The sequence below is a fragment of the Lasioglossum baleicum genome, chromosome 10 (assembly GCF_051020765.1).
Source record: "Lasioglossum baleicum chromosome 10, iyLasBale1, whole genome shotgun sequence".
Lineage (NCBI taxonomy): Eukaryota > Metazoa > Arthropoda > Insecta > Hymenoptera > Halictidae > Lasioglossum > Lasioglossum baleicum.
Genome location: NC_134938.1, coordinates 15,721,542 through 15,736,928, shown reverse-complemented (window position 1 = coordinate 15,736,928; position 15,387 = coordinate 15,721,542). Strand labels below are relative to the sequence as shown.

The window sequence follows — 15,387 nt, the reverse complement described above, 5'->3', positions numbered from 1 at the left end:
GACAGATATTTATTTTCTCTCGTAATATGTTCATTGGGGGTTGAAAATAATATAACGGTATTTTTAAATTCGTCTAATGTTTTTAATATTCTAAATTACGCCTACTCATTTTTGTAATATGTGGATAAAATCCGCTGTCTAGTAATTACCAAGTTGGCGCACCTGAAATGTCGGCCTCGTCCGTTCAACCTGGACTGATCCGACGATATTGTGCTCGGATAATTGAGATTTTATGCGGTTTCCGCGATTAACGCTAATCGATAGGCTCTGCTGCGACCAGTCGATCGAGAACGTATTTTTCAACGACTTCGGCTTGTAAACATTGTCTTTTGCTGTTTGAATTCCTCCACGTTTGGCGCCTAATTTCTATACCTATGGATACGTTACGTATGGATTAAGTTTAATGTTTATTGTTGGTAGATTTTTGATAATTTTCCTACACTAGAAATAAAGGGCTACTTAGAAAGAGCTACTTTTCTTCGATTTTTATGAATTTTTTTACATCTCTGTAATATACAACTTATTAATTGGAGTGATAATAGATACAGGTGTCATTAGTATAAAAATTACCCGATCGTGGAGCTACTTTTTATTACAGCAATTACTACAATTGTTTGCAGCTATATTAGTATATACTTTAGAAAACAAAAGTTTCAATAAAACGACATTTCAGGTGCACAATCTCGTAACGAGAAAAATATTTTTAAAACAAGTCAAAGTAGAATTTTGCCACCCCAATTTCTGCAAAATTGTACTCAGCTCCAAGTAATGAGCTAATTCGGTGGTGATACTTATTGTTTATATAAATAAATAAAAGAGAAGGTCTATGCTCAGATTTTTCAATGTAATCTGTGAAAATGGAAGTTTGAGCAGAGAAGTAAGATGATTTCTTCACGAACAATTATTTATTATTTTTAATTGTGTACAAATAGAAATGCTACCCATAAAAAATATTGAACATGATAAACATAAAGAAAATAACTTATAATTTTGAGACAGAGACAAGATTCAGCTGCAAGAAAAAGTAAATTAAAAAAAATAATTAATCTAATAATTCACTGAAAAGAATTTCGTCAATGTAATATTTGATCTTAATGGATAAAGTATCAATGTAGGTATATCTATCTACCTGGGCTGGGTTTTTATATTTTTTATTGTTTAATTTCTACAAAAGGTGAACATCACTGCCGAATGTAGTTTACTATTTGCAATCGACCGACACACAATTCTGCAAAAAATCGGGGAGGCGCGATTCTGCACAGTGACCAAAGCAGCAATAAATAAAACAAAGGGAAATTGCATTTTCGAGGTGAAATGTCCGTTTGCCGGCGAGACACCGAAGCTATTTTGAGTGAGAGAGCGTGGACGGTATCGGCCGGACATTAAATCTCCTGAAAAGTGGTATTTGGAGGGAGACACAGCGAAAACAGGTGTCTCGTTTCTGTCGCAACGAAATCGCAGGCTCTCGACGAAAACGTTTCAGCTGTGCGTACATTGTGTAATGTAAGAGTTGTCGCGCGCAATGACCGTGGGATTAGTGACAAATCGCGAATTCACGCGAAATTCCCATAGGAACAATGCGGCCGTGATCCTCGCGCATCCTTGGCGAACACCATTTTCAGGTAACGTGTTTTCCTTTGGACATTGTTGGTTAATTACGAACGACCATTGTGTTGCGCGGCATTTTTTTGTTTTCGCCACAAAGTGCATTTCGTGATGAGATATTAATTACTAATTTTTGTTAGCACCGCGCTAACGAACCTCGTTAGTTGTACATTTCCCTTCAGCTCGTTTTCGCTTCATTTTTACAGTGTTGTCAATTAACCAGCCGTGTCAACAATCTGAAAAATCGTGATTTCCGAGATCCTTCTGTGAAAAATGTACTGAATTGTTTACGATTTCTACAAATTTTTAAACTAGTATTTTACGTTAATCCTTAACTGTGTAACTATTACAGGGTTCTGATTGGTCCACGTTTTACAAAGCCTCGGAGAACATTTTACTTAAGATTTGCAATTTAAATTAACTAGATGCAAATTATTGAAAAATTCTCGAGTAACTTTTCAGAAATTGTTTTCGTAAAGGTAATTGGATCATCTGAAATAAAAAAAAATTCATGAAAATTCCATGAATACGTGAATTTATTTAGTAAATGAACGAACGAGTTTGCATAACATTGTTTTTCGACGGAGAAGCAGCCGTTTAATTAAGGCGAAAAATATGATTTTTCAATTTTGGAGTTTCACGTGAATTTAAAAAGCGGTTTCCATGATAAAAATCCTTTGTCCGTATACTAGGTGTGTATTCAATAGTACAAACATTCGAGCGAAAATACTGAAATTGTGAAAATTTTGCTGGAGTCGTGAAAAACTTCAGGCTATCGTTGCAAGATTAAAATAATGAAATGCGTCATGTAAAAGAAAGCGAACGTAATTAATTAACTCTTGTGGGTGACCAGAAACTGCATAACCAATTATAAAGCTTCAGTACTCTTCTATAAATTTTTATTTTTGACTTGAGATAGTGTAAAATTCGATATAACAGTGTCCAAAGAATGAAAGAACATTTAGAGCGATTTTGTTATTTATTTTAATTAAATGTACTCTTTCTTTAATTAATTAAATATACTCGATTATCTACATGAGGGTTAAATTAAATGTATAAAACAGGAAATGCAATGGAGAAAGTTCTGCTTGCAGTGTTTAATTGCCTTAATCAATAGTCACCTAAAATGACAGTAAATATTCTTTATCTTTCTATGCAACTTTCACCAACTTGTTTGTGGCGTTTTTCTTATTAATTTGACACCAAACACGATATAAATTGAATTGTATTTAGTGGTCCTAAGTTCGACGAGGTCACAGAAAAAACAGTAGATCTGTACGATCTAAGAAACCACACGGACCCGAGAGTTTTTCTTAGAACGAATGTTTACAATTGTCTCGCATTTTTCATCATCATCGTCACAGCGTGAAAGTGAATTGGAAACGTTTCAGTTCGAAGCTGTTGAAATAATTGTCGGGTTGTATCATCGATACATTTAATTATGTTTACCGTAAGCGGCGCGCGGCGACGGCCATGTTTAGTCAAATAACACGAAATTCAGACAATTTTAGTATTCCAGTGATTACCGGTGCCGCGCGATTTTCGCATTTCAGAATAACATTATGTAAATCGTTTCCGGTGCTCTCAATGAACATTTATTTGAGCGGAACCACGGACGGTCGAATAAAATTTGAATTCGAACGAAATGATGAATACACGATAGACTCGGGATTATTCGTTTAAATTCTGCGTTGCAAATTCCCGCGGCGAATTTATTTCGTACGTATCCGTGCGGGCTCGTCCCGCGAACAGTAAACGGAGTAAAGGCATTTAATAGTGCATCGCTTTAATCGACGAATTTACACATAATATATTGCATTCTCTCTCTCGTTGCGTTTGGAAATTCCGTAAATCTGTAATGGCGTTTAATACTCGCATGCTACTCAAACATAGCCCCGCGTCCCGCAAAAAAAAAAACAAATGAAATCCTTTCGTAATTTTCACCCGTTTGCATTTCACTCTTTACTTCGACCGACCGCGTTTTATCCATAATCTCATCTGTCGTACGAGTACACCTGAGTCTCTTTTTGCACGATATTTTTAACACGTTTTTATTTATATTTGCGCGGTGGTTCTGCTCCAGTAGTAAGCAAAAAGGAATTCGTTGTATCGCAATACAAAGTTATGGGAAATAACCCATCGATTTTCGAAAGTATCATTTATTTTTATTTATTTTCTAACACCCTAACTTTTCTGTCGCGTGTTTGTTGAATGTTATCAGCGAATGCGTTTCGCCTTTCTCCTATAGATTTTTAGAGAATCGAATTATTAATAATAAAGTTAAAAATAAAAATTATACAAAATTTCTTAATGAGATATAACTTTTAGGACGTAATATAGTTTTAATTTTATGATTGCGTTTTCCTTTTTTTTTTTAAATTTAGCTGCAAAATTCAATTCGAATCCCGTGTGCTTTTCTGTTTTCGTTATTCCCGCGAAGGGTTAAAGGGAGAGCTTGTTGCAACGAGTAGGGGGAGAAAAATCGATAGCATGACTCTTGAAAAATATTCTCCTAAAAGCATTTCCTTTCCAAAAAACACAGTTTCCAAATTGCCTTGCAACGTAGATACATAAACCAGAAACTATTCAACCGATTGATTCGATTGTTTGCACACGCATTCTTCGACAGGCAACATTGTTTAAACAATTCATGTTTCGTTGCAAAAATGTTCGCGGAAATATGAATGTTTTCCTGAAAATGGCGGTATTTCTTCAATTATGAAATAGTAGAACTGTACACGATCTAAGAAAAAGTACGGACCCGAGAGTTTTTCTTAGATCAAGACTTTACTGTGGTTCACGGTATTAATTAGGATAAATTCCTAACAATTCGTTCGTTTTCGATGTTTGCATCATGCTCTCCCGTCGAGGATCAATAAAATTGAAATAGGTCGCGGTTATCCTCCCACGACTTCAATCATTATCAAGACCTTGGCTACCACAAAGTACAAATTTGTCTTTATTTATTGGCAATAAATCAGTGGAGGAAACGTGTGGGCTGACGGCGGTCCCACGGCGAGACCGTGACGCTCGTAACTCGACGCGGACGTTGAAGCTTCGGGCGAGGCGTGGTATATTCGAAAAAGAAAAAAAAAACGAAAACTGATGGTCTGTTTCACCAAGGCAGGACACGGACGTTCAGACGCCTGTCGATGGGAACGGGCATCTAGTCGTTCCAATTATTTCAATTATGGTGCCATCACGCTGATTCGAGCTCACAATGGATTTTTTAATGGCCATTGTTTCTGATTGGTCTTGCGTGGAACGGCATCGGCAGCTCGCAATTACTGTTCAAGCCATTCACTCTGTTTACCTATAACTCTCGCCGAAGAATTTTCATTTCACAACGCGACTGTCCAAAACCGATGTTGATGGATTCACAGATTTATACAAATCCCAGTCTCCGTGATTTCGGGCATTTGTTTTAGGTTTCCATTGTCTCGGAAAATCTATACTGCAACACATTCTCCGTGGAAATTAATATTGGATTATAATTAATAGACTGCGGATTTTATACCTTTTATGACGAAAATGGGAAGCTACAATTTAAATGAGTAAAAACATTGCAAGAATTTAAAAATACTATTATATTATTTTCAAGTTATTGAACGCACAAAAAAAGAAAATATATTTCTATTTCAATCCAGTTTGTTGCAATTCAGGTAGAACATTTTCATTTTGAAATAAGGATCCGCTGTCTAATGAATAGACCGCGGTTCTTTATGCATTTATGGCGTCTAAAAATGCTCAAAAAATGCTAGAATATAAAATTCCACAAAATTGAATACGATTTTTATTTATATCAGATTTTTAAAGGCTACTACATACCACTGAAAATAAGATTTTATTTATTTCCACTTTCTCTTGAAATGTGTCTGCAAAAAGTAAAAATTGCATAAACATCCGCGGTCCACTAATAAGCAATGATGGAAAGTAAATATATTTAGCAGTTTAACTGTGGAAATAGTAAACTCCTACGATCCAAAAAGGATACTTAATTAAATTATAAAACGTATTTGCTTTAACCCTGCGGCGATAACTTATAATATAAAACACTTATAACTTTTGAACCATTGATCCTCCAAGATCGAAACTCGGATTTCTCACATCTTCTCGTCCAAATCTACTGGACAACGTAGGAAAGAGGCAAAAATTTCTGGTTACGTAAGGAAAAGAGCAGCCTAAATAATTATAAAAAGAAAAGGCTGCTCTTTACTGTACCGGACTCAAAATTTGTGCCTTTCTCTTACGAATTATGATGTATTTGGTATGTAATCCAGTCGATTTGTACCCGGCGAGGATGCAGCTCAAAATTTCGAACCTCTAGGATCAATGGTTCAGGAGTTATGGTTGCTTAAACTTGAGCAATCTGCAGTGTTTTTGACAGGCCCTTACCTGTCAAAAATGCTCAACTTTAAACAAGCATAACTCCTGAACCATTGATCCTAGAGGATCGAAACTTGGATCTGCATTCGCGCCGCGCACAAATCTACTGGATTACATACCGAATACATAATAATTAATAGGAGAAAGGCACAAATTTTGAGTCCGATAAAGTTTACCCAAAAAAATTCCGTCATCAAATAATTATTGAAAAAAGAACAGATTACTTTTACAGCTGTTACACGAGAATCCCCTCCTTAAGAATGCGTCATATTCCAGTGGAGAAGATGTAACAATACATTCGTCGCGCCCGAGTCGGCTGCCGTTTCGCTCAATTAGAATTCCAAAAGTTGCACCGCTCGGAGGCAGGCGCTGCGCGCTGGCTCGAGTCGCTGCACTTTCAAGTTCATTGCTCGAGATCCGAGCGATCCGTGGCCGTCCCGCGGAACACCGGGAGCCTCGACAGTCGAACATTTTTCTAACCCAGTTTTCTTGGCAAACGTGTGTCCCGTCGAACATTCATATCGATACTAACCGACACTGGTTGCGCACCTGTTGTTCGAGGCTCGCGCGAGAGCTGGCTGTACTCGCGAGTCGATTGCTTCCGCGGCGACCTTACACGAAATTATGTTGGCGCTCACCTTTGCGGCCGATCGTGCATACATATATATTTGCCAGCTGATGGGACCAAGTCCAATATGTGCTTACGGTGATCAGGTAATTTAATATCGAAGCTTCGGTTTCACAAAGTCAATTAGTAGAGACAAGTGATTAATTTCTGCCACGCGCCTTGGTGCGATCGCCATCGAAATTCGAAACCGGTATTGATTAGACCGCGGATGTTTATGCAAAAGAAAAATTTGCTTCATCAATTGCAAGACACGTTTAAAAAGATAAACGAAATTGTATGCAACTCGCAAATTTGTCAGCTGAGATTTTGAGGAGGCGCGAGAATACAAAATTTCAATGACGGGTCTTTATCAATTTTTGAGATATTAATGAAAAACATCTTAAATTGGATTATTATAGATTTAAAAAGTCGATCGCAAATTTAATTATCCTTCAGGATCAATCAGTTAAGTAGTGGTATAGTAGATCATAAATCAAATTGCAAATACATTTACGAATTAATTCGTGGCTCTTTCCGCACAGATTTGTTGCCCATTTACAAACAATCAAAACACACTCAACTCTGGGAAATATTCCCCATTATCTTCTACACATTTACTCCATTTTACAGACGACTGGCGGTGCTAGTACATAGACATATAGAGATAGACTGCGCCGTCTTATGGGCGAGTTGAAGCCCACAATGGCGGCGCGCGGTACAAAGAGTGAGAGAGAGAGCATTAGCCGGGGTCCATAGCGCTCTCTTTCTAATTGATGTATTTATTGATGTTTTATTTTTGTTTTTTGCCGCCATTGTGGGCTTCAGCGCTTCGTACAGGCCGCGCAGTCTATCTCTATATGTCTATGTGCTAGTACGAAATTTGAATTTCAAATGAAGTTAGAATTGATTAATCGTGAAGGCCGTGCATTAATTTATACAGCTGATGAATTCTTACGCATTAATTTAGCATTGCTTAACAAGTGTTGCACGGTTTTCATGGGGACATATGATCTATTTTTTGTTGCTTTGCTTTCTGATCGAGATGTGAAGAACACCTTCAGTGTTTCAAGTGGAATGCCCAATACTTTTTTTCAAATACGGATAAATTGTCAAACTTGGCACAAAATTAATTAATACGAAGTCCTGTTAATAATTATGAATAATAGTTATGAAAATAAAAATTGTACAAGTCGAAAATTGGAAATGAAGTCGGATAATAATTTATTTCTTTTTTCAATAAGCTTGGTAAATCTAAAAGAGGGTAACGATATTTTGAAATTGTAATGTCTTTCACCGTTTTGTCTTCCACTCATCCATTTTTGCCATAAACGTATCAGCAGTCTTATGATCACATTGACTGAGCGTGTGAAATATTTTCTAATGAAAAGTCATTAACCTCTTGCCTTACAATATCGAGTCAGACTCGCGATGAAGATTCTGAACGGAGTCTAATAAAGTATGTTATTAATTTCCTTTAAACTGGAATAAAATTCTATTTTGGTTTTGTGAATGGGCAGCTAAATAAAATTCTATTTTGGATTTGTGAATGTGCAGCTAAATGAAATTCTATTTTGATATTGTGAAAGTACAACTAAATAAAAATCTATTTTGGTTTTGTGAATGTGCAGCTAAATAAAAATCTATTTTGATTTTGTGAATGTGCAGCTAAATGAAATTTTATTTTTATTTTGTGAATGTACAGCTATTGAAGAGAACTTATAGGCGTACAATAGATATAAATTTCCCCCTTTTTCTACAAGAAATTACGAAAAATAAAATAAATCGTAGTGCAAGGGGTTAATTTGAGATTTCACACAAAATTAGGTGCAAACATCCGTATGGGGGGAACCGAACACCCCTGTTTCCTCGAGTCCCACACTACCCCCATACGGGGGTGTACATAAATGTATTGGGTGTGGGAAAAAGTTCGTGGCGTCTTTTTAGTAAAATTCAACTGGTTTTCTTATAGTGTGAAAATGAATTTATTTAAACCAAATATGCTCCATTATTATCGACAATGTTTCGCCATTTTTCGGGTAGAGCCATGATGCCATCGGTGAAAAACTTCTGTGGTTTCTGGTTGATAAACTGAATCTAGTGGTTTTCACAAGCTTCTTTTGAAAGCAGCTTAATTCAATTGACAGAGTTCTGCAAGAGGGTGCTATGTCTGGACCATGGTTGCCATATTCCGCGGGAACCAGGACCCTTACCGCTGCGCCCCTCGCCCAGCTGCGCCGCTGAGCCCGCCCCACTCTTCCCACTAACACTGACGCGTACCGCTAACTTAGTTTGCTCCAGCGGCGCAGCTGGGCGAGGGGCGCAGCGGTAAGGGGCCTGGTTCCCGCGGAATATGGCAACCATGGTCTGGACTATACGGTGGATACAACAAAACTTCCCAGCCAAGCTCTCGCAATTTTTGACGGGTCGCCAAAGATGTCGATCCATTAAATTTTTGTCAATGTTAACTCACGAGGCACCCATACATCGAGCTTCTTTTTGTAGCCAGCTTTGTGTAAATGGTTCAAAACAGTTTTCTGGTCAATGCCTAGCTCAATACCAACATCGACACTGCTAATATGCTTACCTTGCTGGACTTTTCCAAGAATTTCTTCAGATTTTCACAGTGATTGGACGACCAGAGCGTGACTCATCTTTCACATCAAAATTACCAGAACGAAAGCGAGCGAACCATTTCCGCGCATTAGATTTTGATAAAGTTCCTTCACCGTACACAGCACAAATTTTTTCACAAGCCTGCGCAGCATTCTGCCCTTTGTCGTAATAATATTGCAAAGTATAGCGCAATTTCTCATTACATACTCTTCTCCATTTTCAAACGCAAACAACTTTCCAACCACTGCACCAATTTCGATGTTTATACACTCAGAGTAACGCTTGAAGTGTCACCTTTCCAACGAGCGTTTAGTGGTATCGCTGCGATCTGTGTTTCCTGAGTTATCTGCAATTGATGTCATCTATCGGGAAAAACGCCACGAACTTTTTCCCAGACCCAATATTTCTTTCAACTCATCCTTAAAATAAAAATAGACTTTAAAAAAAATTTTTTTTTTTTAATAATGCATTGTCATCCAGTTCTGAGCCATGTAACCGATTTCAAGTCTCTAGCTCATCGGGAAGTTAGTTTAAAATCAATTGCAAAATTTGCCACCGAACAAACAGACAAACAAGAAAGCGAGCTAATAAAAACGTGGTAAAAAGGGTGCCATCATCCGAATTCGGAAAAAATATTAGGCATTCCATTTAGAAAACTGAAGTCGTCACGTGATACGGCCACGTGATACCACGAAGCGTGGGGAAAAGCTGCGTAGAAGGGGAAGGCGGGGTGGGGAGACTTAATCTGGCGACTATTGTAACTGTCTTGTGAGGAGTTCTATTCAGCTGGTGCTCTAGAGTCTAGAGGGTCAAAGTTCGAGTGTCGGGGATTTGTGGAAAATCGGAAGCGTGCACCAATACTTTCTGTAGTCACTGTACCCGGTCAGGTTTCGATACTGTTTATAATGCAGTCGGTCCCATCTAGTCGTCTCAGACCTCTTTGATATTCTTGGTGCGCGGGCCGAACGAAGGAGGGGCGGTGTCCATCGCGAATGAACGCCGAGATGACCCAAATGCAACGAGACGAGAACGGCCGTGACGAGAGCAATATAATTTGTGATTCGTCGGTCGGCAAGTGTAACGATGAAATTATTGAAATTTTCGAGCAATTAAGGACAATTCGGACGAATCCGGCCGACGAATAATCTCGATTCGGAAGAATGTAGTGCGCACATGAACGCGGACCGTGATTGATGGAAAATAAACGAAGCTGCCCACGCTCGGACCCCCGCCGAGTGTTGTTGAAAATTATAATTTAATCCTGCCGTCCTCTTCAATTCTCCCGTACATTTTTGTTTCGAGTTACAGTGACGTCGCGTGCAAAATAAAATTCTGGAAACTCGACATTCCACGCAGAAAAGTGGCACTTTATTCATTCGTTATTGATCGTACTAATTGTTACGAATCTGCAATTTATTTTTCTTTACAATGTTGTTGCTACGTAACCGACAGTGATTGAGCTCTAAAATTAGACTAGTTTCATTGTGTTGTACTATTGTTATGGAACCATTGTATACATATTTGTATGTGTGTACCGAATGTTGAACAAAATCAAATTTTGATAATTCTGCACGCAGAAGTGAGACGAAACTGAAGAAAACTCTAGAAGAAAAATCTAGTTTGAAAATTCAGCAAAGACGTGTGCTTATTAGCGAACTTGGACAAAATTGGTATCTTTCTCCTATTAATTATGATGTATTTGGTATGTGATCCAGTAGATTTCTACACGGCGCGGATGCTGATCGAAGTTTCGATCCTCTAGGATCAATAGTTGAGGAGATATGGTCGATTAAATTTGAGCAATCTGCAGTGTTTTTGACAGGCCCTTACCTGTCAAAAATTCTCAACTTTAAGCGACCATATCTCCTCAACTATTGATCCTAGAGGTTCGAAACTTCGAACTGCAGGTTCTCCGGGTACAAATCTACTGGAGTACCAAATACATCAAAATTCGTAGGAGAAAGCCACAAATTTTTGTTTAAATAAATTTCTTCGCAGCTTTTCTTATTAGATGGGAATCGTCTGATGCGTCCTACCGATTCTACTGGATTTTTAAACTAGTTTTTCTCGGAAAGATTGCGTCAAACAAAAAAATGTTTTCCTTCAGTTTCGTCAGACTTTAGCGTGTAGAATTATGTACTTGCTAATCAGTTGTCCATTGCTTGCGGGACACCCTGTATAATGTTCCTGTGACTACAAACCGGGCCCATTGCAGGCCGATAAAATGAAAATTTCGCGTGCGTTAAAAATACGATATCTCAGTTCATATTCCGCGAGCAACGGTCATTACGTCCAGTGATTTCGTTTGATCGTCGGAAAGCCGACTCGGCTAATTAAAGAGCGCAGGAACCTTTCATTATTGCAACCAGCACAGTTCATTAAAATTGAAAATAATTACCGCTGTTGAATGTGTTTCGAACGTTCGTTTTACGAGTCTCGTATCGCCGATTATTAAAATACGAGATTCTCTCCGAACCAGTACACTCGGCGACGGGTCGGGACGGATGAAACGGGCCCGCGGTTTCGCACGTTCTCCTTCGTACTTCGCAAAATTGCTCGGGTTATGTTGGGCCGAAATGCGGGTCACGCGACGCACAGTTATCTTGCAACGAAGCCTGAATATCATTCGCGAAAAGCAACAATTTCGCCTCCGCTACGTTGCGGTCATTTTATTACTTATTATTAGACAGCTCGTCTTTATGCAAAATACAAATTTCCTGCCTGAATTTCAACAATCCGGAGTGAATTGGAAGTTCATTTTCTTTCTGAAGCATTTCCACTCCGAATTGTTTTTCAATTTTCTTAACAACAAGATTTAAAAAAATTTTTTTCTTGGTTATTATTTTTTTTGTGTTTAATAGATTGAAAATAATGAAACGGTATTTTAAAATTCTTCTAACGTTTGTATCGTTTTAAATTACATCTACTCATTTTTGTCCTAAATGCATCAAATCCGCTGTCCTCTTATTATCTACCGGTGAGTTACCCCCTCCCGGCCAGTACCGGATTAGTCAGGTGACCGTTGCGGAAGGGGAAGGTATAGTGGGGAGACTTTACCATTTACAAATAATTTTTAATGCGATTCTCGGAAAATTGTTGTATATTTTGATTTAAAAAATCAGAGGAAGGGCGAGATTACTTATTCTATGCCTTTTCTTGTTGGTTTTACATAGTATGTAAAATGTGAAGGTGTTCGTGAACTGTATTTCAATTATAAACAAAACCATTCGACGCCGGCCATCACTGTGCCCGTGCCGGCCAATTATCGTGATTGAAAAACGAATTTTTGCGTTAATAGTCAATCTGCGCGACGCAAGAGGATTAAAAGGTAATATTATTGCCATGTCAGTTTTACGTTTATTAAATAAACTGAGCAGGTGGTTAACCTACCGAAGCTACTGCTGTTATGTTGCGATGGAAACGAGAACCTGTTAACAGCAATGTATTTTATAATATTGATAATGATTTTAATATTTTCACAGGACTTTTATAATGTGCACAGAAATTGTTTTCCCAATGTTTTATAATATTTATTGGTGCTTAATTGTTAATTTTTTTAATTATAATTAATCAATTATAAAAAAGAATTAATTATAATTATAAAAATGATTTTTTTAATTAGTTCATTTTATAAATAATTGTTTATTTATAGGAACCTTCGTTCGAATATCGATAAATGGACGTATAATGAGCAATTTATTCTATATGTTATTCTTAGAGGATTTCAGTATTCAGGAAACTTAACGTTTTTCAGTAAAACAGTTTTAAGTAATCTCAGGTAATTTCTAAATAATCGCGTGATGTTTCGTAACGCTTAATCCACGAACAATTTAATCGTGTCCGTGTAGTTAAATTTTAAATGCTGCCCAGTTATGGCGCCGACGTGTATGAAGCTCGATTACAATTTGTAACGGTGCATTTACTGCCAAGATAATCTTACGAGTTTGATAAATTGCTTAATGCAATGAATTTTCTGCAACGTAGTGCACGATAAACTCGGCGATTGCGTAACTGCGACGAAAGCGGTTCCCTGCCTACTTATTTTATTGCTTATTTATATCTATTATCAACAGATTTAAAATGAACACATAAAATAATCAGAATTAAATTTCAAAATTTCAAGAACAGATTTAAATTCGTGACGAGATTTAAATATTTACAAATTCCATTTCGCTTAAAGCACATTTTAATATACAATTAAAATGTTTCTGCAATGTTCAGTCTTATTAAAATTGCAGTCGGCGATTCTACAGATTAACTAATTCGGAGTGAAATTAAAAATGCAAGAGACAATCGTAAATTTGTTAACAGAGCTCTGGTGAAAATAATCTATTTAAAGCGAAGATATTTATTTCAAAAAAATGCAAATCTGGCAATGTTGATCTACTGTTTGCCAACTTTAATGTATCAACAACTGAGCGCCGCATGACTAGTTTGTGTTACAAAAATTGGGTCCGAGCCATTATTTATTCGTAACACAAACGTTCATATGAGCTACAAACATTTAAAGATGATCGCACGAATTTTCAGCCTTAAGCAGAGTTGGGCAAAAATTTTATTCAAATAAAAATTTCAAATAGAATGGGTTTAAAATCCACTTGGAAAAACTCCACTTTATACGAAATTTTTATTTGAATATAATTTTTGCCCAACTCTGCTCTTAAGCTCTCAACTTTATGTAGCTCATTGCAAGCAGAGTTGGGCAAAAATTTTATTCATATAAAAATTTCAAATAAAATGGGTTTAAAATCCACTTGGAAAAACTCCACTTTATACGAAATTTTTATTTGAATATAATTTTTGCCCAACTCTGCTCTTAAGCTCTCATCTTTATGTAGCTCATTGCAAGGTTGACCGATTTTGATAAAACTTTTTAAATAAATAATAATTAAAATAAAATAAATAAAAATGTTGAAAAACATAATTTCTAAAATTTGTTATGATTCCTATCAATTGCGATCTAAACAAATTTTTGTTTACTCGTTCTCTAGCTATGGCCGGCCATCTGGGGGGGGGGTGCGGCGGATGCTATGCACCGGGTCCCCGCGATTGAGAGGGTCCCAACATGATCAAGAACTAAAATAATGTAATTTTTATGTTTTAAAATTTTGTAATTTGTTTTACTTTACAAAAAATGTAGGGCCCCAAATGGTTTCTTGCACCCAGGCCCGTTCATAGAGAAGGCCGGCCCTGTCTCAAACAAACTAGTAGGTCTAGCATTTTAAAAAAATTCAACTTTAATTAAATTTGAAAAAAGTTATGCGATCTTTACGAGTGTCCACTGAACATTGTCCCCAACTGTTGCATAAAAAGGAATAGAAAAGGAGAAGGGGCGGGGCTCGAGCACAAAGGAAACGAGTAGGTAAAAGCGGATCAGGAAACGTATATCTACACGATCTGCGATACAAATGTCTGTGCGGATAGCGTATGTATATCGTGTTCGCGCATTCGAAAGTGCACGAGGCGTGGACTTGCGCATGCACCCGGATATCCGTGCACGGGAAGCGTAATTAATAATTTCAGCGGGTCTCCGGCATGGTGGTTCGAGCCGACCCGTTTTTTTTTTGTTGCGGCCCCTTGCAGTCTGTTCTTCCGAACAATATACTCGGCTCCGGCGCCAAGGTGTCTTTTCATTCACTTGGGGAGAGAGAGGAGCATTGTACATACCTTACCTTACGGCCATTCACGTGGTACGCGGGGCTGAAAATTAGATAACCCACTCCGCGATGCACAGCTGCATGGACCTCTTTGGAAACTGGTTTCTCACGCTGGAGGTACAGTCTGCACGGGATTAGAATTAAATTTGTACGGACATTTCGGAGAAAGAACGGTGCCTGGCGTGCTCGTCTCGACCTGGTGCGCTGGTCTCGATACGCCATAACTTCGCCGTCTATATCGCTGCTGCGTTTCTTCTGCAATTTCGATTATTGCTTTCTTACGGCTTGCAAATGTTGGCTCGTTGTTCTTCGCCGTCCATTGGAACATGAATTGTTACTTGGATAGGCTCGCGAGTTACACTGGTGGCCAAAATGATGTGTCTCAAAATTCCTTCAACATCCGGTTCCTGAGATTATTTGAAGCAACATTTCCCTTTGCAAAAATGGCGTCCGCGGCTTCGTTAAGGAGTTATTAACGAAAAACACGACTGTGCCAACACGCGTCTAGGTCGCGCTCTG

General features: G+C 37.9%; 1 protein-coding gene and 1 long non-coding RNA gene across 7 annotated transcripts in view; both read left to right on the top strand.

Moving 5' to 3' along the window:
* Positions 1–15,387, top strand: part of LOC143213078 (uncharacterized) — an 832,749-nt gene that overhangs the window by 195,064 nt on the left and 622,298 nt on the right. The window lies entirely within an intron of this gene.
* Positions 1–15,387, top strand: part of LOC143213088 (uncharacterized) — a 150,110-nt gene that overhangs the window by 20,027 nt on the left and 114,696 nt on the right. The gene's annotated exons all lie outside the window — the stretch shown is intronic.